A 24134-nucleotide genomic window follows, 5' to 3' on the forward strand; every position below is an offset into this window, starting at 1 on the left:
TTTCACTTTAAATCAACTTTCTTTTGATACAGTCTGAAGATAGAGGCCTGTACATTCCAAGATGTGTTTCTAATGGCAAGCTCATACTACATGATTGAAAGACTAGTCGAGTCACTGTGTTGCTCACACTACGCAACAAGATTCCTTCTCATCTGTCGCTGTCTTGTCATAGCTGCGCACATACTACACAACACAACACTAACGAGGTGCACCCACTACAGAACATTCAGTGGAAAGCGAAAATACGTTTTCTCACATAAATTCTCACGATTATAGGCCATATGTTCAAGCATGGATGATCAACTGGCCCTTCAATTGGTCAATTGGCAGAAATTAATACAAGTATGCTATTTTTAATTATGCTCAAGTTAGTTTTTTCATGCATGTAACAAGGGTAATTGAATCACACAGTTGCATAAGCTCCAACTCATGCAAGTCTGGAGAATCGTGAGGATTAATGAAGAGGGAGGAGCTATCATTAATTAGCTGAAATCTGTAGAGTACAAAAAGACCAAAAGGCTGCATCTCTATTTTGTGACTAGCTGTTGAACAATGGCTGGAAGTTGGGGTTTGTTTCAGATTTTGGCAGTTTGTGCTTTCTGTCATGCTGTTCCACAGTGGAGTAATTTGCCTCAGAACCCTCAAGCTCTGTTCCAGCAAACTGACCAGCGGTTTCAGAAGCCAGTTCAAGAGCAAACTGACCAGCGGTTTCAGAAGCCAGTTCAAGAGCAAACTGACCAGCGGTTTCAGAAGCCAGTTCAAGAGCAAACTGACCAGCGGTTTCAGAAGCCAGTTCAAGAGCAAACTGACCAGCGGTTTCAGAAGCCAGTTCAAGAGCAAACTGACCAGCGGTTTCAGAAGCCAGTTCAAGAGCAAACTGACCAGCGGTTTCGGCAGCTAGTTCAACAGCAAACTGACCAGTGGTTTCGGCAGCCAGTTCAACAGCAAACTGACAAGAGGTTTGAGAAGCCAGTTCAAGAGCAAACTGACCAGCGGTTTCGGCAGCCAGTTCAAGGGCAAACTGACCAGCGGTTTGAGAAGCCAGTTCAAGGGCAAACTGACCAGCGGTTTGAGAAGCCAGTTCAACAGCAAACTGGCCAGCGGTTTCGGCAGCCAGTTCAACAGCAAACTGACCAGCGGTTTCGGCAGCCAGTTCAACAGCAAACTGACCAGCGGTTTCGGCAGCCAGTTCAACAGCAAACTGACAAGAGGTTTGAGAAGCCAGTTCAAGGGCAAACTGACCAGCGGTTTCGGCAGCCAGTTCAACGGCAAACTGACCAGCGGTTTCGGCAGCCAGTTCAACGGCAAACTGACCAGCGGTTTCGGCAGCCAGTTCAACAGCAAACTGACAAGAGGTTTGAGAAGCCAGTTCAAGAGCAAACTGACCAGCGGTTTCAGAAGCCAGTTCAAGAGCAAACTGACCAGCGGTTTCGGCAGCTAGTTCAACAGCAAACTGACCAGCGGTTTCGGCAGCCAGTTCAACAGCAAACTGACAAGAGGTTTGAGAAGCCAGTTCAAGAGCAAACTGACCAGCGGTTTGAGAAGCCAGTTCAAGGGCAAACTGACCAGCGGTTTGAGAAGCCAGTTCAAGGGCAAACTGACCAGCGGTTTCAGAAGCCAGTTCAACGGCAAACTGGCCAGCGGTTTCAGAAGCCAGTTCAACAGCAAACTGACCAGCGGTTTCGGCAGCCAGTTCAAGGGCAAACTGACCAGAAGTTTCGGCAGCCAGTTCAACAGCAAACTGACCAGCGGTTTCGGCAGCCAGTTCAAGGGCAAACTGACCAGCGGTTTCGGCAGCCAGTTCAACAGCAAACCGACCAGCGGTTTCGGCAGCCAGTTCAACAGCAAACCGACCAGCGGTTTCGGCAGCCAGTTCAACAGCAAACCGACCAGCGGTTTCGGCAGCCAGTTCAACAGCAAACTGACCAGCGGTTTCCTCAGCAGTTTCAGCTTCAGAAGCCAGTGGCCCAGGCAGAGCCCCTTGATAAATGTGCTGTAGCTGACTATGAGCAGATCCAATGTGGACCACCTGGGATCAGTGGTGCTGAGTGTGAAGCTATTAACTGCTGCTTTAATGGGCAGCAGTGTTACTATGGGAGGGCAGGTAAGCTTTCTCGATCTTATTCTGTTCATGTTAAACATTCTCAGCATTAACCTGCTCTTGTACCTTTTGTTCCAGTGACTGTCCAGTGTATTAGAGATGGTCAGTTTGTGGTAGTGGTGTCTAGAGACGTTACTCTGCCTCGACTGAGTCTGGATTCGGTTAGTTTACTGGGTGGAAGCGACCCACCTTGCCGTCCTGTGGAGTCCACACCTTCTTTTGCTATATACCAGTTCCCTGTGACCGCATGTGGCACGAGCATGATGGTGAGCAGCTGCTTCTGGTGTAGTTCTGCTTTGCTTATGGACTGGATGCCAACAGTGTTTCTATTCGCAGGAGGACAGCGGAGATGTGGTGTATGAGAACAGAATGACCTCCTCATATGAAGTTGGCATTGGACCATTTGGTTCCATCACAAGGGACAGTCATTTTGAGTAAGTGATCTATGACTTGGTGTGAATTTTAATCTTTGATAAATGCTACAAGCTCACCGTCTGTTGTCCAGGCTTCTCTTTCAGTGTAGGTACTCTGGAACTTCTGTTGAAGCTCTGGTTGTGGAGGTCAACTCTGTTCCTCCACCTCCACCAGTAGCTGCTCCTGGACCTCTCAGGGTGGAGCTCAGACTGGCCAATGGCCAATGTGTCACCAAAGGGTGCGCAGAAGGTAAGGTCTTGTCCTGTGTCTTCCTCAAGCCTTTCAAACATGAGTCTGGTTAAACCCCAGTGTTCCTCAGGGGATGAGGCCTACACGTCCTACTACAGTGACGCTGATTATCCCGTCACAAAAGTCCTGCGGGAGCCTGTGTATGTTGAGGTGCGCATTATGGAGAGGACTGACCCCAACATTGTCCTGATGCTGGGACGTTGTTGGGCGACTTCAACCCCCAGTCCACTCAGTCTCCCCCAGTGGGACCTTCTGGTTGATGGGTGAGTGTACAGCCAATCTTTATCCAGTTTGTCTACTGGGAGGCACTTTCTAACCACCTCTTTCCTCTTCAGATGCCCTTACCAGGACGACCGTTATCTGACCACACTGGTTCCAGTGACTGGATCGTCTGGTCTTCAGTTCCCAACCCACTACAAGCGCTTTGTTGTGAAAATGTTCACATTTGTAGATCCAGCCTCACTGGTTCCTCTGCAGGAAACTGTATGCCCCCATTACTTGAACGGTTTCATTTTTACTACTTGTGGATTCTATGACTTGCTCCTCTCTCTTCCCTGTCAGATCTTCATCCACTGCAGCACAGAGGTGTGCCTTCCATCATCTGGCTCTTGTGAGCAAAGCTGCACGAGGAAACGTGAGTTCTTGCTTTAACTTGACTAGCGGAACTGAGAATTTTATAAGTGCGTTCACACTTCTAAAATTTATTTCAGGAAGAGACACTCCTATCAAGGCTATCTCTAGTGAGCAGACTGTGGTTTCTAGTGGAGAAGTTACTCTGGTCCTGTAAATCTAGTGTTTTTAATAAACCTTGCAGAACACCAAGATCTTTGTCTATTGGTTTTGTTTTGGCTTTGCAGAATCTGGTGTTCCATGCCTCTTCCCCGTCTGTTTGTGGGTTATTTTTTTTCTTTAACACTATTAAACCAAGGTTCCACGACCTTTTTGTAAAGTCATGCATTGAGTCGAGGCTTCTGTACAAGCCATGACTCTTATCCAACCTCCAGTTGTTAACCTGGGCCACTGCATAGGGCACCAAATTAAGGGTTAATCATTAACTTTTGGTTAACAGGACGTTTAGCCCAACCAACATGCATTTATCCCCATCCAAGTGTGCATATTTTGCTGGGGAGCAATTGGGTGTTTGGGGTCTTGTTCAAGGGCACCTCAGCTGTGGGTATTGAAGGTAGAGTTATACATTCACTCGCATGTATAATTCCTGCTGGTACTGAGACTTGAACCCTTGACCTTTGGGTTACTAGTCAGTCCCTCCAGGGTTTTGCAAGAGCTCACAAATTTTCGTAATTGCCACGGATTTTGGGCTTAGATGTGTCCCGTGACGTCATTGCAACACGCATTCAAAGAGGTTGTGTCTCAGTTTGAAAAATGGAATGAACAGCCTTGGGTTCTCATGCCGATTTACAAGAGCTACATTGGACAAACGAACCTGAAAGCGGAATGAATCTGCGCTACGTGCCACAGACCGTTAATCTGCTCAGGCCGGAGCCACGGGCTGCTCTCGATCACGCGACACCGTTATACACGGCGCTGGAGATACAGTGAAGAAAGTGGTCTAATTCGTCGCAGAATCAGTAACATCGGTCAAATCTTGTGAGAAGCTTTCAAATTCGGCGCAATTCTTTATATAGTGGTAATTCAAAGTGCTTTACATAAACGAAAGTGAAATGGTCACACAGTAATCACAGCAAAAACAAGGAATTAAAAAATAAAAACCAGGAATTTTAAGATGATTTAGAAATTGATTTTAAAATGAATTTAAAACCGTTGAGAAAATGATTATACAATGCAGTCAGTTCGGACATGGCACAGTGCTCATTCAACAAATGCACAGCTGAACAGATGAGTTTTGAGTCTGGATTTAAATGTGGCTAATGTTTTCTCATGTCTGATCTCTTCTGGAAGCTGGTTCCAACTGTGTGTGGCATAATAGCTGAAAGCAGACTCCCCTTGTTTTGTGTGAACCCTTGGTATTTCTAACTGACTCGATCTGAGTGGTCTGTTGGGTTTATATTCAGTGAGCATATCTGCAATGTATTTGGGTCCTAGGCCATTGAGTGACTTATAAATGAGTAAAAGTACTTTAAAATCAATCCTAAATGTAACTGGAAGCTAGTGTAAGGACCTGAGGACTGGTGTGATATGCTCATATTTTCTGGTTCTAGTCAGAATCCTGGCAGCAGCGTTCTGGATGAGCTGCAGCTGTCTAATGGTCTTCTTGGGAAGGCCGGTGAGGAGACCATTACAATAATCCACCCTGCTGGTGATAAAGGCATGAACAAGTTTCTCCAAGTCTTGACTAGAAACAAAACATCTAATTCTTGCAATGTTTTTGAACAAAGATCTGGGAAACATCTGCCTTGTAATCTGATAAACGTCTCAGAAGCAGTTTTACATGCATTCTAATAAATGTTTATTTGACATCTGACAGGAAACGTCTTGGAGACGTTTGTTGCAGATGAGCAAACACCCTAAAAAATACGTCTTGCATATGTAAATGCAGACATCAAACAGACATCTCCGAGATGTACATGTGCGATTAGGGTGAGTGCTTTACTGTCAGCAAAATCAGTCATTTTTGGCTGCAAAAATCAGAAAAAAAGTACTGCGAAATCCTGGGGAGACTGCTAGTCTGACTCATTAACCATTAGGCCATGACTGCCCCCCCCCCCCCCCCCCAACTTGTAGGTCATTTGTGATGCATTTGTCAGTCCTGCTAGTACTATCTGCTTAAATGGGGAAAGATTTAGTTGTAAGCTGGGCAGTTGTGGCCTAATGGTTGGAGTCAGACTTGTAACCTGAAGTTTGCAGGTTTAATTCTCAATAGCAGTAGGGAATGTAGGTTGGGGAGAGAATGAACAGTGCTCTCTTCCACTTTCAATACACCCAGTTGCTCCCCGGGCACCACAGCGACTGGTTGCCGACTGCTCTGGGTGTGTTAACTACTCACTGCTTCTAATGTGTGTGCAGCAACTTGGGAGGGTTAAATGTAGAGGACAATTTTCAAGTATGGGTATCCATACTTTGCGTTCGCTGTCAAAAAAAGCGTTGGTTTTTAAAATCTTTTCAATTTTGAATAAGCGTTTCTTTCCCACTCCAGACTCCTTCTCTAATAAGAAACAAATTACAATGCATATGTATTTCAATACATGAAGATGAATCATGAAGTCATTTGAGCGACTGGTCCTGGCCTACCTGATGGACGTCACTGGACCCTTGCTGGATCCTCTTCAGTTTGCCTACAGGGCAAACAGGTCTGTGGATGACGTTGCCAATATGGGTCTGCTTACAGACAGGAGGTTGAGGAGCTGGCTGTCTGGTGCAGTCACAACAACTTGGAGCTCAACACGCTCAAAACTGTGGAGATGATAGTAGACTTTAGGAGGAAACCCCCTGCACTCCCCCCACTCACCATCATGGACAGCACTGTGGCTGCAGCGAGTCATTCGGGTTTCTGGGCACCACCATCTCCCAGGACCTGAAGTGGGACATTCACATTGACTATATTGTGAAAAAGGCCCAGCAGAGGCTGTATTTCCTCCGCCAGCTAAGGAAGTTCAACCTGCCACAGGAGCTGCTGAAACAGTTCTACTCTGCCATCATCGAGCCTGTCCTTTGTTCATCTATATCTATTTGGTTTGGCTCAGCTACCAAAACATACATCAGAAGACTACAACGGACAGTCAGGACTGCTGAGAAGATTATCGGTGCCCCTCTACCCAACCTCCAAGATCTTTATATCTCCAGAGTGAGGAAAAGGGCTAAGAAAGTCACTCTGGACCCCTCACACCCAGCTCACTCTCTCTTTGAACTGTTGCCCTCTGGCCGGTGCTACAGATCACTGAGCACCAGAACAGACAGACACAAGAACATTTTTTTCCCCCAGGCCATATCCCACCTGAACAACACACAACACACCCCAGTACTGTACATCTGTAAATAACTCATCAAACCTTCATCCGTACAAGATTCAAGATTCAAGAGTTTTATTCGTCACATACACAATTATACAGAGTATAACCAGCAGTGAAATGTAGGTCAGGTCCGCTCCAAGGACAGTGCAATTATAAAGTATACAAATATTAAGAGAAGAAAAGTAGAAAAAAATAAAATAAAATAAAAAGAATAAAATAAAAAGATAGATAAAAAATATAAATATAAATGTGCAGGTCAGTATGTTGTTGACTTAAATAGTACTAAGAGGAATGTGCAAAATAATGTGCAAAAAAGTTGTACAGGGTATATAATAGCAGCAATATGAGGTAGAGAAAAATTATGAATAGCTTATTGATATGGTGATATTTACATGGAGTCAAGTGATGTTATGACACAGAGTTAGAGTTTAGGAGCCTGATGGCCTGGGGGAAGAAGCTCCTCCTAAGTCTCTCAGTTTTTGTCATCAGGCTACGGAAGCGCTTACCAGAAGGAAGCAAAGTGAATAGCTGGTTACCAGGGTGATTTGAGTCCTTGATTATTTTGACAGCTCTATTTTTGCAGCGTTTGAGGTAGATGTCCTGCAGAGAGGGGAGAGCAGACCCTGAGATGCGCTCAGCTAAGCGCACAACTCTCTGTAGTGCTTTGCAGTCCTGATTGGAGCTGTTTCCATACCACACTGAGATGCACTGAGTCAATACACTTTCTATGGTCCCTGAATAGAAAGTTTTCAGGATTGCTGGTGAGACCCTGAATTTCCTCAGCTGTCGCAGATGGTACAGTCTTTGCCTGGCTTTCTTTACCTGAGTTTGGATGTGTGTAGTCCAAGTCAGGTTCTCAGAGATGTTTACACCGAGGTACTTGAAGCTACTCACCCTCTCCACAGGGGTCCCACTGATCATAAGAGGTGTGTAGGGCTGCTGCTGTCTCTTCCTGAAGTCCATGATCAGCTCTTTAGTTTTGCTCACATTCAGAGAGAGACAGTTGTCCTGGCACCATGGTGTGAGTCTCTCTACCTCGTCCAAGTATGCGGTCTCATCGTTGTTGGAGATGAGGCCCAGAACCACAGTATCATCAGCGAATTTGACAATAGATGTGGAGCTGTGAGAGGACACGCAGTCATGCGTGTAGAGAGAGTAGAGCAGGGGACTCAGGACACAGCCCTGTGGGGCTCCTATGTTCAGAGTGATGGAGTTTGAGGTGAACTGGCCAACTTTCACCACTTGAGGTCTGCCGGTGAGGAAGTCTTGAATCCAGTCACAGAGTGAGGAGTTTAGGCCGAGGTCTGTGAGTTTAGATGCCAGTTTGATGGGGACTATAGTGTTGAAAGCTGAGCTATAGTCAATGAATAGCAGCCTTACATAATTTCCATTGTTGCTATCCAAGTGTGTGAGGGAAGAGTGGAGAACGTGAGAAATGGCATCGTCCGTGGATCTGTTTGGGCGATAGGCAAACTGAAGAGGGTCCAGAGTATCAGGGATGGAGGAGCAAATGTGGCTCTTTACAAGTCTCTCAAAAACCTTCATGACTATAGATGTGAGGGCAACTGGGCGATAGTCATTCAGGCAAGAGGGTTTATTGTTCTTTGGCACAGGGATAATGATGGATTTTTTTAATGAGGTGGGAACCACGGCGGTAGCAAGGGACTCATTAAAGATAGAAGTGAACAAACCAGCGAGCTGATCGGCGCAGGACCTCAGAACACGGCCGGTTATCCCATCAGGTCCGGCTGTTTTCCTGACGTTCACTCTCTTTAGCGCCCTCCGAACCTCATCCTCCGACACGGTGATTACAGGATCATCGCTGCTCTGCCTGCTGCTTCCAGACGCGCTGGTCGGCAGAAACGCGCCACCGCCGTTGCCATCGAAGCGGCCGTAGAAGATGTTTAACTCGTCGGCCAGCAACGGATCTGCTCTCACCTCCGCGGAGGATTTGTTTCCGAAGTCACAGATGGTCCTCAGTCCCTGCCACATCCGTCGAGAGTCGTTGAGCTGGAAATGAGACTCAATTCTCTCTCTGTATCTGTGTTTGGCGGCTCTTACTGCGCGTCGGAGAGCATAGCACGATGCTTTGTACTCGCTCGTATTCCCAGACAGAAGAGCCTCATTGTAAGCGGCGGTGCGTGTGTTAACCGCGGCACGGATTGTTCTGTCCACCCACGGTTTCTGATTGGAGAATGTCCTTATCGTTATTGTTTCTGTAGCTTGCTCGGTTAGCGTGTTTACGAAGCTTAATGCTACATCCGTGAACTCGCTGACGTCAGAAGAACTCGCCCGGAACATGTCCCAGTCGACGTCATCAAGCGCCGCCTGCAGCATAGTCTCTGAGTGGGAGGACCAGCGCGTCACTACTCTCTGCACCGGAGGTTCCTGAACGAGCCTTTGTTTGTATCTCGGTGTTAGAAAGATGGCGGCATGGTCCGATTTGCCAAAAGCCGGTAGTGAGCGGGCTTTGTAGGCATCCTTGAACTGAGTGTAGCAATGATCCAGTGTGTTTGGTCCTCTAGTTGGACAGGATACATGTTGGTAAAAGTTCGGCATGACCTGCTTGAGGTTGGCTTTGTTAAAGTCCCCCGCGATGATGAAGGCAGCGTCAGGATGTTTGTTAATGTGGCCGCTGAGCACATCGTGAAGTTTAGACAAAGCCAAGCCAGTGTCCGCCTGTGGTGGAATGTACACAGCAGTAACAATGATCGATGAAAACTCCCGGGGCAGATAAAATGGGCGGCAGATAATGGAAAGATGTTCCAGATGAGGCGAGCAGGAACGCGACAGAATGGAGATATTCCTGGGGTCACACCATTTCTTGTTGATCATGAAACATACTCCTCCACCCCTGGATTTACCGGCCTCTGCTGTTCTGTCCGTCCGAAAGACAGAGAAGTTATCACTCGGCATTACAGCAGTGTCCGGGACCGAGGACGAAAGCCACGTTTCTGACAAACAAAGGATGTTACAGTCCCTAATGTCCCGTTGGAAACTAATCCTGGCTCTAAGATCGTCCATCTTATTCTCCAAGGATTGGACATTAGCGAGGAGAATGCTTGGGAGAGGAGGACTGTGAGCCCTTTTCCTGAGTCTGACTCGAATTCCAGCGCGCTTCCCGCGGTGTTTCTTGATCCGTCGCCTCGGGGGGGTGTTGTTTATCTCCGCGTTCCGAAGAATCTCCAGAGGCCACGCAGGATTCGTGGATAAAGTGTCCTGAAACAGGTTGGTGTAGCGGTTTCCAATGTCCAAAAGTGTTTCTATGTTGTAGGTGATCAGTGCCGACGTGAGATGTGTAAAAAGAGAAAGTAAAACTAAGTAAAAAGGAAGGTAGAAGCAAATTCTCGGTGGAGCGAACCTCACGGCGTCCGAACACAGCGGCGCCATCTTGTTCTTAAGGACAAATGCACATTTTCTCTATATTTGTATTTTTATTGCTGTTGTTATTTATAATTTATTGTCTATTCTCTTCATTATTAGTGTTTTTATTACCTTAATTATATGTTGTCTGCACTATGTTTGTATTTCTGTACTGGAAGCTCCTAACACCAAGACAAATTCCTTGTGTGTGCAAACACACTTGGCAATAAAGCTCTTTCTGATTCTGATTAAATAAATTTGAAGCATTTTATTTCCTGAGTGAAGGGCTAATCTGCACCCCGACAAATACAATTTTGGGCTGTACAGAAGGATGTTGATATTGCAGTGTGCAAGATTTTAAAAGCACTTTATAATATGAATGACTGTATTTTAATTATAATGCAGCATTTAAGAATAGAGCAGCTATGGCTGGGACAGGGTTCATGTAACACTTAAAGCTTCAACATAATCATGAGTATGTTAAAGGGGAAATGTTGCGGGTTTGAGTCTCAGGTCCGGCAGGGATTGTAGGTGGGGGGGAGTGAATTTCCAGCGCTCTCTCCACCCTCAATACCACGACTGAGGTGCCCTTGAGCAAGGCACCGAACCCCCAACTGCTCCCTGGGCACCGCAACATAAATGGCTGTCCACTGCTCCGGGTGTGTGTTCACGGTGTGTGTGTACACTTTGGATGGGTTCAATGCAGAGCACAAATTCCGAGTATGGGTCACCATACTTGGCCACATGTCACGTCAATTTCACTTTCACTTTAAATCAACTTTCTTTTGATACAGTCTGAAGATAGAGGTCTGTACATTTCAAGATGTGTTTCTAATGGCAAGCTCATACTACATGATTGAAAGACTAGTCGAGTCACTGTGTTGCTCACACTACGCAACAAGATTCCTTCTCATCTGTCGCTGTCTTGTCATAGCTGCGCACATACTACACAACACAACACTAACGAGGTGCACCCACTACAGAACATTCAGTGGAAAGCGAAAATACGTTTTCTCACATAAATTCTCACGATTATAGGCCATATGTTCAAGCATGGATGATCAACTGGCCCTTCAATTGGTCAATTGGCAGAAATTAATACAAGTATGCTATTTTTAATTATGCTCAAGTTAGTTTTTTCATGCATGTAACAAGGGTAATTGAATCACACAGTTGCATAAGCTCCAACTCATGCAAGTCTGGAGAATCGTGAGGATTAATGAAGAGGGAGGAGCTATCATTAATTAGCTGAAATCTGTAGAGTACAAAAAGACCAAAAGGCTACATCTCTATTTTGTGACTAGCTGTTGAACAATGGCTGGAAGTTGGGGTTTGTTTCAGATTTTGGCAGTTTGTGCTTTCTGTCATGCTGTTCCACAGTGGAGTAATTTGCCTCAGAACCCTCAAGCTCTGTTCCAGCAAACTGACCAGCGGTTTCAGAAGCCAGTTCAAGAGCAAACTGACCAGCGGTTTCAGAAGCCAGTTCAAGAGCAAACTGACCAGCGGTTTCAGAAGCCAGTTCAAGAGCAAACTGACCAGCGGTTTCAGAAGCCAGGTCAAGAGCAAACTGACCAGCGGTTTCGGCAGCTAGTTCAACAGCAAACTGACCAGCGGTTTCGGCAGCCAGTTCAACAGCAAACTGACAAGAGGTTTGAGAAGCCAGTTCAAGAGCAAACTGACCAGCGGTTTCGGCAGCCAGTTCAAGGGCAAACTGACCAGCGGTTTCAGAAGCCAGTTCAAGAGCAAACTGGCCAGCGGTTTCGGCAGCCAGTTCAACAGCAAACTGACCAGCGGTTTCGGCAGCCAGTTCAACAGCAAACTGACCAGCGGTTTCGGCAGCCAGTTCAACAGCAAACTGACCAGCGGTTTCGGCAGCCAGTTCAACAGCAAACTGACCAGCGGTTTCGGCAGCCAGTTCAACAGCAAACTGACCAGCGGTTTCGGCAGCCAGTTCAACAGCAAACTGACAAGAGGTTTGAGAAGCCAGTTCAAGGGCAAACCGACCAGCGGTTTCGGCAGCCAGTTCAAGGGCAAACCGACCAGCGGTTTCGGCAGCCAGTTCAACAGCAAACCGACCAGCGGTTTCGGCAGCCAGTTCAACAGCAAACTGACCAGCGGTTTCCTCAGCAGTTTCAGCTTCAGAAGCCAGTGGCCCAGGCAGAGCCCCTTGATAAATGTGCTGTAGCTGACTATGAGCAGATCCAATGTGGACCTCCTGGGATCAGTGGTGCTGAGTGTGAAGCTATTAACTGCTGCTTTAATGGGCAGCAGTGTTACTATGGGAGGGCAGGTAAGCTTTCTCGATCTTATTCTGTTCATGTTAAACATTCTCAGCCTTAACCTGCTCTTGTACCTTTGTTCCAGTGACTGTCCAGTGTATTAGAGATGGTCAGTTTGTGGTAGTGGTGTCTAGAGACGTTACTCTGCCTCGACTGAGTCTGGATTCGGTTAGTTTACTGGGTGGAAACGACCCACCTTGCCGTCCTGTGGAGTCCACACCTTCTTTTGCTATATACCAGTTCCCTGTGACCGCATGTGGCACGAGCATGATGGTGAGCAGCTGCTTCTGGTGTAGTTCTGCTTTGCTTATGGACTGGATGCCAACAGTGTTTCTATTCGCAGGAGGACAGCGGAGATGTGGTGTATGAGAACAGAATGACCTCCTCATATGAAGTTGGCATTGGACCATTTGGTTCCATCACAAGGGACAGTCATTTTGAGTAAGTGATCTATGACTTGGTGTGAATTTTAATCTTTGATAAATGCTACAAGCTCACCGTCTGTTGTCCAGGCTTCTCTTTCAGTGTAGGTACTCTGGAACTTCTGTTGAAGCTCTGGTTGTGGAGGTCAACTCTGTTCCTCCACCTCCACCAGTAGCTGCTCCTGGACCTCTCAGGGTGGAGCTCAGACTGGCCAATGGCCAATGTGTCACCAAAGGGTGCGCAGAAGGTAAGGTCTTGTCCTGTGTCTTCCTCAAGCCTTTCAAACATGAGTCTGGTTAAACCCCAGTGTTCCTCAGGGGATGAGGCCTACACGTCCTACTACAGTGACGCTGATTATCCCGTCACAAAAGTCCTGCGGGAGCCTGTGTATGTTGAGGTGCGCATTATGGAGAGGACTGACCCCAACATTGTCCTGATGCTGGGACGTTGTTGGGCGACTTCAACCCCCAGTCCACTCAGTCTCCCCCAGTGGGACCTTCTGGTTGATGGGTGAGTGTACAGCCAATCTTTATCCAGTTTGTCTACTGGGAGGCACTTTCTAACCACCTCTTTCCTCTTCAGATGCCCTTACCAGGACGACCGTTATCTGACCACACTGGTTCCAGTGACTGGATCGTCTGGTCTTCAGTTCCCAACCCACTACAAGCGCTTTGTTGTGAAAATGTTCACATTTGTAGATCCAGCCTCACTGGTTCCTCTGCAGGAAACTGTATGCCCCCATTACTTGAACGGTTTCATTTTTACTACTTGTGGATTCTATGACTTGCTCCTCTCTCTTCCCTGTCAGATCTTCATCCACTGCAGCACAGAGGTGTGCCTTCCATCATCTGGCTCTTGTGAGCAAAGCTGCACGAGGAAACGTGAGTTCTTGCTTTAACTTGACTAGCGGAACTGAGAATTTTATAAGTGCGTTCACACTTCTAAAATTTATTTCAGGAAGAGACACTCCTATCAAGGCTATCTCTAGTGAGCAGACTGTGGTTTCTAGTGGAGAAGTTACTCTGGTCCTGTTAATCTAGTGTTTTTAATAAACCTTGCAGAACACCAAGATCTTTGTCTATTGGTTTTGTTTTGGCTTTGCAGAATCTGGTGTTCCATGCCTCTTCCCCGTCTGTTTGTGGGTTATTTTTTTTCTTTAACACTATTAAACCAAGGTTCCACGACCTTTTTGTAAAGTCATGCATTGAGTCGAGGCTTCTGTACAAGCCATGACCCTTATCCAACCTCCAGTTGTTAACCTGGGCCACTGCATAGGGCACCAAATTAAGGGTTAATCATTAACTTTTGGTTAACAGGACGTTTAGCCCAACCAACATGCATTTATCCCCATCCAAGTGTGCATATTTTGCTGGGGAGCAATTGGGTGTTTGGTCTTGTTCAAGGGCACCTCAGCTGTGGGTATTGAAGGTAGAGTTATACATTCACTCGCATGTATAATTCCTGCTGGTACTGAGACTTGAACCCTTGACCTTTGGGTTACTAGTCAGTCCCTCCAGGGTTTTGCAAGAGCTCACAAATTTTCGTAATTGCCACGGATTTTGGGCTTAGATGTGTCCCGTGACGTCATTGCAACACGCATTCAAAGAGGTTGTGTCTCAGTTTGAAAAATGGAATGAACAGCCTTGGGTTCTCATGCCGATTTACAAGAGCTACATTGGCCAAACGAACCTGAAAGCGGAATGAATCTGCGCTACGTGCCACAGACCGTTAATCTGCTCAGGCCGGAGCCACGGGCTGCTCTCGATCACGCGACACCGTTATACACGGCGCTGGAGATACAGTGAAGAAAGTGGTCTAATTCGTCGCAGAATCAGTAACATCGGTCAAATCTTGTGAGAAGCTTTCAAATTCGGCGCAATTCTTTATATAGTGGTAATTCAAAGTGCTTTACATAAACGAAAGTGAAATGGTCACACAGTAATCACAGCAAAAACAAGGAATTAAAAAATAAAAACCAGGAATTTTAAGATGATTTAGAAATTGATTCTAAAATGAATTTAAAACCGTTGAGAAAATGATTATACAATGCAGTCAGTTCGGACATGGCACAGTGCTCATTCAACAAATGCACAGCTGAACAGATGAGTTTTGAGTCTGGATTTAAATGTGGCTAATGTTTTCTCATGTCTGATCTCTTCTGGAAGCTGGTTCCAACTGTGTGTGGCATAATAGCTAAAAGCAGCCTCCCCTTGTTTTGTGTGAACCCTTGGTATTTCTCACTGACTCGATCTGAGTGGTCTGTTGGGTTTATATTCAGTGAGCATATCTGCAATGTATTTGGGTCCTAGGCCATTGAGTGACTTATAAATGAGTAAAAGTACTTTAAAATCAATCCTAAATGTAACTGGAAGCTAGTGTAAGGACCTGAGGACTGGTGTGATATGCTCATATTTTCTGGTTCTAGTCAGAATCCTGGCAGCAGCGTTCTGGATGAGCTGCAGCTGTCTAATGGTCTTCTTGGGAAGGCCGGTGAGGAGACCATTACAATAATCCACCCTGCTGGTGATAAAGGCATGAACAAGTTTCTCCAAGTCTTGACTAGAAACAAAACATCTAATTCTTGCAATGTTTTTGAGATAATAGTATGCTGATTTAGTTACTGCTTTGACATGACTACTGAAACTAAGGTATGTCTCCAGAATCACCCCCAAGATGTTTGAATAAAGATCTGGGAAACATCTGCCTTGTAATCTGATAAACGTCTCAGAAGCAGTTTTACATGCATTCTAATAAATGTCTGACAGGAAACGTCTTGGAGACGTATGTTGCAGAAGAGCAAACACCCTAAAAAATATGTCTTGCATATGTAAATGCAGACATCAAACAGACACAGTGCCACCTTCTGTAGAGTCCAGCTATAGACAGGCTCTAAAAGATGCCAGGGCAGAGCATATCCGCAAACTCATAGATAACCAAAACAATCCAAGGTTTTTATTTAGCTCAGTGGCTAGATTAACAAATAAACAGACACCGCCCGATCTAAATATTCCCTCACAGTTTAATAGTAATGACTTTATGAATTTCTTTACTGATAAAATAGATAACATCAGAAATACAATCACAAATGTATATTCAACTGCGTCTAGTATTTCAGCTTCATTCATCATCGCACCAAAAGAAAAACTGCAGTGCTTTACAACTATAAGACAGGAAGAGCTAAATAAACTTATCAGTGCATCTAAACCAACAACGTGTTTATTAGATCCTGTACCCACTAAACTACTGAAAGAGTTGTTACCTGTAGCAGAAGAACCGCTTCTCAATATTATTAACTCATCGTTATCTTTAGGTCACGTCCCAAAACCATTCAAGCTGGCGGTTATTAAGCCTCTTAAGAAACCACAACTAGATTCTAATGAACTGGCAAATTACAGACCCATTTCAAATCTTCCGTTTATGTCTAAAATTTTAGAAAAAGTTGTGTCTGCTCAATTGTGCTCCTTCCAGAGGTGTCAAGTAACGAAGTACAAATACTTCTTCGTTACCTTACTTAAGTAGAAATTTTGGGTATCTATACTTTACTGGAGTAATTATTTTTCAGCCGACTTTTTACTTCTACTCCTTACATTTTCACGCAATTATCTGTACTTTCTACTCCTTACATTTTAAAAATAGCCTCGTTACTCCTATTTCATTTCGGCTCGTTTTCATTCCGGCTTGTCATCGTCATGGGCGTTGCTAAGTCATTTTTAGGGGGGCTTTAGCACCCCTAACTTTCTGCTCAGCCCTCCTAAAAATCTTGCGATTCTTCCTCCTTTAAATTTGAAACGGCAGCAGACTTCGGCTCCTCCCCATCTTTCTGCGCGTTCTTCAATCCACAGACTGCGGTGGCGCAGAGGAGAGGACAAGGTGTGTGTTTATCGATAGATTGTTATAATATCTACATCTGTGCAGTTCTTTGTCTTAAATACAGTTTACAAAAAGTCATGGGAGAGCAATCGGTTTCCAATCTTCTGTAAAGTTTTCGCTGCATTCACCACTCATCACACCACAGCTGTTTCCTTCAGCGAAAGCCCTTAACACATTATACGCATACTTTATAAAACGATCACGTTATTGCTATTTTCATTGGAAAATTTAGCTTTCAATATAGAACTTAATATTACAGTGCATGTGGCATTAACTACCGTACAGTTATGCATAGAAGTGATTAAAGACAGTGACAGACAGCACTCAGTCAGTGCACTCATTTTAATTGCATATCAGAGTGATTGACAGAGATTGAAACATTGTGTGTCCTTCTCACAGACTGCTTCAGTTTTGCTGTTTTTTTTTTTTTTTTTTTACTTTTAAAAGTTAATCACAGCACCCACATAGTTTAATCCATTGTCCAGCCTTATAGCTGTGTTGTTTATATTGCTAATATGGATAGTCAGTGTAAGTTTAAAGTGATATGATGTTGTATGTTTACAATTTTCTGTTTGTACTTGAGCATAGAAAAAGATTTGTACTAGTAATGCAAACAGTAACATTTTTGGTTTGTACAGTAAACAGGTGTGTGTGTGTGTGTGTGTGAGATCAGGTAGACTTGTATTTGGCTTGTACTCGGATGTTATACCCATCTATGCAATACAGTGGAATACTGCAATAAGTTTAGTATACCATCCTACCCTATTAATACATTTTTTTGTAAATATTTATTTATTTTTTATTATTATACCATCATTGGGGGCTGAGCCCCCCTAAAATGAAAATCCTAGCATCGCCCTTGGTCATCGCTCAAAAAAAATAAAAATAAAAACCTATCCAGATAAATCGTGCCATCCGGATAGAGTGAATTGTGGTTGGATGAGAATATAAACCTATACCATTCCGACACCCTATTGGTTTGTACGCGATCCATCGCACCTGCACATGACACAAATCACGTCACACTCAACAAAGATTATTTCTTAAAAGTTATTATTTCTCCACTACTGGCTCATTTATCAAACGGGTGCTTTCTCTTCGTCCGTTGCCCTCACAGATTCCTGCAGCTAAGCTTGATGTACATTTACATTCCAATAAAGGTTATTGATGACATGCCTCTGAAGTTTGACTTTTTGCACCATTACAATACTTACAGGCAACTAGTCATCATATCTTCCGCTCCATGAAACACGTTAATGCTCAGTAGTACACATATATGGTTTTTTAATGTATTTGCATTGTACTAAAATGCGTTCATTTTCAGTGGGCACATATCCGGCTGAAACAGGTAGCCTAGTGCATCCCAAATTTTTCAACATTAACATTTTAATATAACATTATAGTCATTATGGCCTTTAGAAAAAGTTTTTTTTGAGGAGGTGGGGTAGTGCACAATAGGCCCCTGTGCCACGGCCTAAGCTTTTGTCCTTAATGGCATTTCTTTTTCCTTCCATTACTTTTACTTTTATACTTTAAGTAGTTTTGAAACCAGTACTTTTACACTTTTACTTGAGTAAAAAACTTGAGTTGATACTTCAACTTCTACAGAAGTCTTTTTAAACCCTAGTATCTATACTTCTACTTGAGTAATGAATGTGAATACTTTTGACACCACTGGCTCCTTCTTGCAAAAAAATGATCTCTATGAAGAATTTCAGTCAAGTTTCAGGCCTCACCATAGCACAGAAACTGCACTTGTTAAAATTACAAATGGCTTGCTTCTTGCTTCAGACCAAGGCTGCATCCCATTGCTAGTATTACTTGATCTTAGTGCTGCGTTCGACACTATAAACCATGACACACTCATAGATCGATTACAAAACTATACTCGTATTTTCATGGGCAGGCTTTAAGATGGTTTATATCCTACCTGTCCGATCGCTACCACTTTGTTCATTTAAATGGGGAGTCAACTCAGTTATCACCAATAAAGTATGGAGTACCACATGGATCTGTCCTAGGTCCTCTGTTATTTTCAATATACATGTTGCCCCTTGGTAATATTATTAGAAAATATGGGATTAGTTTTCATTGTTATGCTGATGATACTCAACTATATATCTCAACAAAAGATGAAACTTCTCAACTATCTAAGCTAATAGATTGTGTAAAAAATGTAAAAGATTGGATGACCAATAATCTCCTCCAATTAAATTCAGATAAAATAGAGATATTACTTATTGGACCAAAAAACAGTACACAGAATCTCGTGGATTATAATTTGCAACTAGACGGATGCACTGTTACGTCCTCTAAAGTCAAAAATCTGGGTGTTATATTAGACAGCAACTTGTCCTTTGAAAATCATATTTCCCATGTTACAAAAACAGCATTCTTCCATCTTAGAAACATTGCCAAGCTTCGAAGCATGCTACCTGTTTCTGATGCAGAAAAGCTAGTTCATGCATTCATGACCTCTAGACTGGACTATTGTAATGCACTGCTAGCTGGTTGTCCTGCATCTTCAATAAACAAGCTACAGATAGTCCAAAATGCAGCGGCTAGAGTTCTTACCAGGTCAAGAAAATATGATCATATTACCCCAATTTTACAGTCTCTGCACTGGCTACCTATTAAGTTCCGTATCATTTACAAATTATTATTACTTGCCTATAAGGCCCTAAATGGTTTAGCTCCTGCGTACCTAACTTGTCTTCTACCACGCTACAATCCAACCCGCTCCCTAAGGTCGCAAAACTCTGGACTTTTGGTAGTACCTAGGATAGCAAAGTCCACTAAAGGAGGTAGAGCTTTTTCACATTTGGCTCCCAAACTCTGGAATAGCCTTCCTGATAACGTTCGGGGTTCAGACACACTCTCTCTGTTTAAATCTAGATTAAAGACACATCTCTTTAGCCAAGCATTCACATAATGCATTTTATAATCTTGTACTGCAGTTATATCTGATCAAATGTACATTATTATTATTGGGTTGAACAAATCATTTTTTCTTAGATGGAACAGCAGCTACACTAATTATGTCTCTATTTGTTTCTCTGTTGATTAACATCCCGTGGTAACTAGGAATTACAGAAACTTCAGTCTGGATCCAATCCTTAAATGATCTGAGATGACTCTGCATTTAACCCATCCAACATGCACACACACAGCAGTGAACACACACACACACTGTGAACACACACCCGGAGCAGTGGGCAGACATTTTATGCTGCAGCGCCCGGGGAGCAGTTGGGGGTTCGGTGCCTTGCTCAAGGGCACCTCAGTCGTGGTATTGAGGGTGGAGAGAGCGCTGGACATTCACTCCCCCCACCTACAATTCCTGCCGGCCGGAGACTCGAACCCGCAACCTTTGGATTACAAGTCCGACTCTCTAACCATTAGGCCACGACTTCCCCCACGTTTACTTTGGCAGTTCTTTATTTTTTTGTTTTTTAATGATTCTGAATAAAAACCGGTTGTTGATTCTTAACCCTATGTTTGTTCACACTCATCAAACAGGGTTCTGTAGTGGGCCATCTGTAAGCCATAATCATCCAAATTTTAAGAAATAAAGGCTTAAAATCTATATGTAATGAATCTATATAATATATGGGTTTCCCTTTCTGAAATGAGTGACAATAAATATTGACCTTTTTCACGATATTCTTATTTTTTAGATGTACCTGTATATGTTAAGAATAAGAAAAAAAGACTTGAATTTTGAGAATCAATAATACATAAACTCCCACTTGTGCAAGTCTGGGGAATCATTACAGTTAATGAAGAGGGTGGCGCTATCATTAATTAGCTGAAATCTGTAGAGTATAAAAAGACCAAAGGGCAGTATTTCCACTTTGTGACTAGCTGTTGAACAATGGCTGGAAATTGGGGTTTGTTTCAGATTTTGGCAGTTTGTGCTTTCTGTCATGCTGTTCCACAGTGGAGTAATTTGCCTCCGAATCCTCAAGCTCTGATGTTCCTGCAAACTGACCAGCGGTTTCAGTAGCCAGTCCAACAGCAAATCTGAGTCAATCCTAAAACAAAATGATGTTTAGATTAGATTAGATTAGATTCAACTTTATTGTCATTGCACATGTAAGGTACAGGGCAACGAAATGCAGTTAGCATCTAACCAGAAGTGCAATAAGCAGAGGTACAGGATATACAGTGTCTACAATATGTTACATGTGTACAGAATATACAGATAAGGCAGTAGTACTATGGACATAATTTAAATTTTTTTAAATACTATCAGTATGATATACAGATGGGTGATATGAACATACTATACAGATGGATTGTACAGTAAATGTATGTACACTATGAGCAAAAACTATGAATATAATTACAAATGGATATGAATAAGCTATACATTAAGATATATAAATACTAGTGCAATGAACATTGAAAGTGCATAGAAATAAAAATTTCCAGTGCATAGTACTCAGTGTGTGGATGTTTTTTTGTTTTTGTTTTTTAACCGATTTTAATGATGGGGAGGGGTGAAGAGTTTGTGGTGGTGTGTGAGGGGGGTATCATTGGGCAGAGTTTAGTAGGGAAACAGCTGTAGGGAAAAAGCTGTTCCTGAGTCTGCTTGTCCTTTATCGGAGGCTCCTGAAGCGCCTCCCAGAAGGCAGTAAGTTAAACAGTCTATGGTCAGGGTGAGAGGAGTCCTTAAGAATGCCGCGAGCTCAATGTAAACAGCGTTTTCTCTGGACGTCCTCAATGGCAGGAAGTGGTGTCCCTGTGATGCGTTGGGCGGTTTTCACCACCCTCTGCAGTGCCTTGCGGTCAGCAACTGTGCAGTTCCCATACCAGACTGTGATGCAGTTGGTCAGGATGCTTTCAATTGCACACCGGTAGAAGTTCCGCTGGATGGCTGGAGACAGGTGGTTCTTCTTCAGTGTCCTAAGGAAGAAGAGGCGTTGGTGAGCCTTCTTGACTAGGCTGGATGTGTTGGTGGTCCAGGTCAGGTCCTCCGAGATGTGGGTTCCCAGGAACTTGAAGCTGGAGACACGTTCAACAACCATCCCGTTAATGTGGATGGGGTCATGCGTTCCACTTTTCTTCTTCCTGAAGTCCACAATAAGTTCCTTTGTCTTGCTGGTGTTGAGGAGCAGGTTATTGTCAGCGCACCATGCAGCCAGGTGCTGTACCTCCTCCCTGTAGGCAGTCTCATCGTTGTCTCTGATGAGGCCAATCACTGTGGTGTCGTCAGCAAACTTGATGATGGAGTTGGATCCATGCACAGGCCTGCAGTCATGGGTGTAGAGGGAGTAGAGGAATGGGCTCAGCACACAGCCCTGTGGTACGCCGGTGTTGAGTGTGATGGTGGTGGAGCAGGTGTGGCCTGACCTAACATGCTGAGGTCTGTTGGTCAGAAAGTCCATAATCCAGCTACAGAGGGAGGTGTTAACACCCAAGTCTCCAAATTTAGTGATCAGCTTGGAGGGAATGACGGTGTTGAATGCTGAGCTGAAATCAACAAACAACATCCGTGCATAAGTGTTGTTATTATCCAGGTGTGTGAGTACCGAGTGCAGTACTGTGTATACTGCATCCTCAGTGCTCCTATGTAACAGTTAATCATATTTGAAATGTCTTACAAAAACTAGAAACAAGATTTAACTCCTTTTATAGGAGATATTATAACTTCAAAATTTGCACAGCTATCCTTAAACTTGAAAATGAGCATTTTACAAAACTCATCTGCATCTGCACCACCATTTATGAGAGTGACTGTCTTCCATAACTTTATCATTATTTTATCTGTCATTATTGAATGTCAGCCCATCAATCTCAAAAAAGTGCAATGAGAACAACTGCTATTGTTGTCGTTCAGTTTAGTGGTCATTTAGTTTCATGTGGAAAACAGCCAATCAAATGTGAAGATAAATTGTTAATTTGTCAATGCAGCTGTAATGATTCTTGATTAACGGAGGTGGGGTTGATAACGATGATTAATTTGCAGAGTATAAACAGGAGTCCAAGGCATTCTGAAGTTGTGCTCAGTTGTTTCGTAATGGCAGAAAAGTGGTAATTGATTTGTTTCCAAACACTATGTTTTTGGGTTTGCTCTATTTGCAGTGCTGTTCCACAGTCCAGTAATCTGCCCCAGAACCCTCAAGCTCTGATGTTACTGCAAACTGACCAGCGGTTTCAGAAGCCAGTTCAACAGCAAACTGACCAGCAGGTTCCCCAGCAGTTTCAGCTTCAGAAGCAAGTGGCGCAGGCAGAGCCCCTTCATAAATGTGCTGTAGCTTTCTCCACTTCCGCTTCCGCTTCCGGCACACACCCAGACTGAGATCACACACACACACACAGGGCCTTGCCCTTTTTCGCCTTTTTATTCCATGATCTCGCTCGACTTTCAATGCAATAACATTATGCCATACGGAACCGTTTGCCACTGAACGTGCTTTAACGACGACAGTGGGGCTTTGACGGCCTTAGTCAAACGGGTTGGCGCGTGTGGTCGGGTTGTTAGATAGTACGCCATACGGAACCGTTTGTCACTGAACCTGCTCTAACGACGACAGTGGGGCTTCGACTGCCTTATTCAAATGGTTTTTCTATAACGTGTGAATATATCCACTATAGCGTTCTATAACAAAACCAATCAGAGGGCCTTGTTATCACTAGTTTTATTCTGATCTCTCGAGTCTGCTATTAGCTTATAGCCCGTTAGCATCGGCAGCGTGGCTGTCGCTAATCTCACTTACATTGCAAATCCTCCATTCACACACATTACTATCGTTTCACTGTTACTTGCTTAAATGGCGGATTTGTGTCTACCTTTGAGTGCAGGTGAGGACACGTTCGAGCTGCATTCGGTGCAGGTGGAGCTGGAAGCCGTGGAGAAGCAGGCCCAGCTGAGAGAGCGGAGAGCCGCACTGGAAACATCCCGGGCTGACGCTCACAAGTCCGGGGTAGGTATTAGGGCTGTATACCTTGGAGAACCTGGCGATACGATACATACCTCGATACACAGGTCACGATTCGATACGTACCTCGATACAGAGCTGTCTCGATACGATTTGATACAATGTGACACGATTCGATACGATTCAATAAAAATACATGGGCCAGAGCTAATTAGTTAATGCTGAAAACATTTACTCAACAAACAGAACTCTGCATTTTTCTTCAATTTAATGAAGACAAAAGTGCATTATAACAAAGTGCATTTTGCTTAAATATTTGCAACTTTAAGTGCTCTGATTAATTGTACACAAATTGTATTAATCTGGAAATTACCACAAGTCAACATTTATTCAAATTCAAATTCTAATTTTATTTGTCACATACATATACATACATAGTACGACATGTAGTGAAATGTATTGTACGACTGTCCAACAAAATTAAGAATAAACCTCAAGTTTACAAAAATACAAATAGCAAATAGAAAAAGTACAGTAAACATATATATAGAAATAAACTAGCAATAAAATAAAATAACAAATAGATATGAGAATAAAAATAGATATGAAGAATAAAATAGAA

General features: G+C 43.8%; 2 protein-coding genes and 1 pseudogene across 5 annotated transcripts in view; 2 read left to right on the forward strand and 1 right to left on the reverse strand.

Annotated features, from left to right (window-relative positions):
- The window catches only part of LOC306880072 (transcriptional repressor protein YY1-like), a 672069-nt gene that overhangs the window by 539275 nt on the left and 108660 nt on the right, over positions 1-24134 (reverse strand). The window lies entirely within an intron of this gene.
- The window catches only part of LOC306880073 (peptidyl-prolyl cis-trans isomerase FKBP3-like), a 391610-nt gene that overhangs the window by 102639 nt on the left and 264837 nt on the right, over positions 1-24134 (forward strand). The window lies entirely within an intron of this gene.
- On the forward strand, positions 12248-13798 carry LOC306879915 (zona pellucida sperm-binding protein 4-like; annotated as a pseudogene). The gene is made up of 7 exons: positions 12248-12346; positions 12432-12776; positions 12848-13005; positions 13076-13268; positions 13341-13488; positions 13567-13639; positions 13716-13798. The product of its transcript is annotated as a zona pellucida sperm-binding protein 4-like (transcript).

Source organism: Barbus barbus, assembly GCF_936440315.1.
Source record: "Barbus barbus genome assembly, chromosome: 14".
NCBI classification, from domain to species: Eukaryota; Metazoa; Chordata; class Actinopteri; order Cypriniformes; family Cyprinidae; genus Barbus; species Barbus barbus.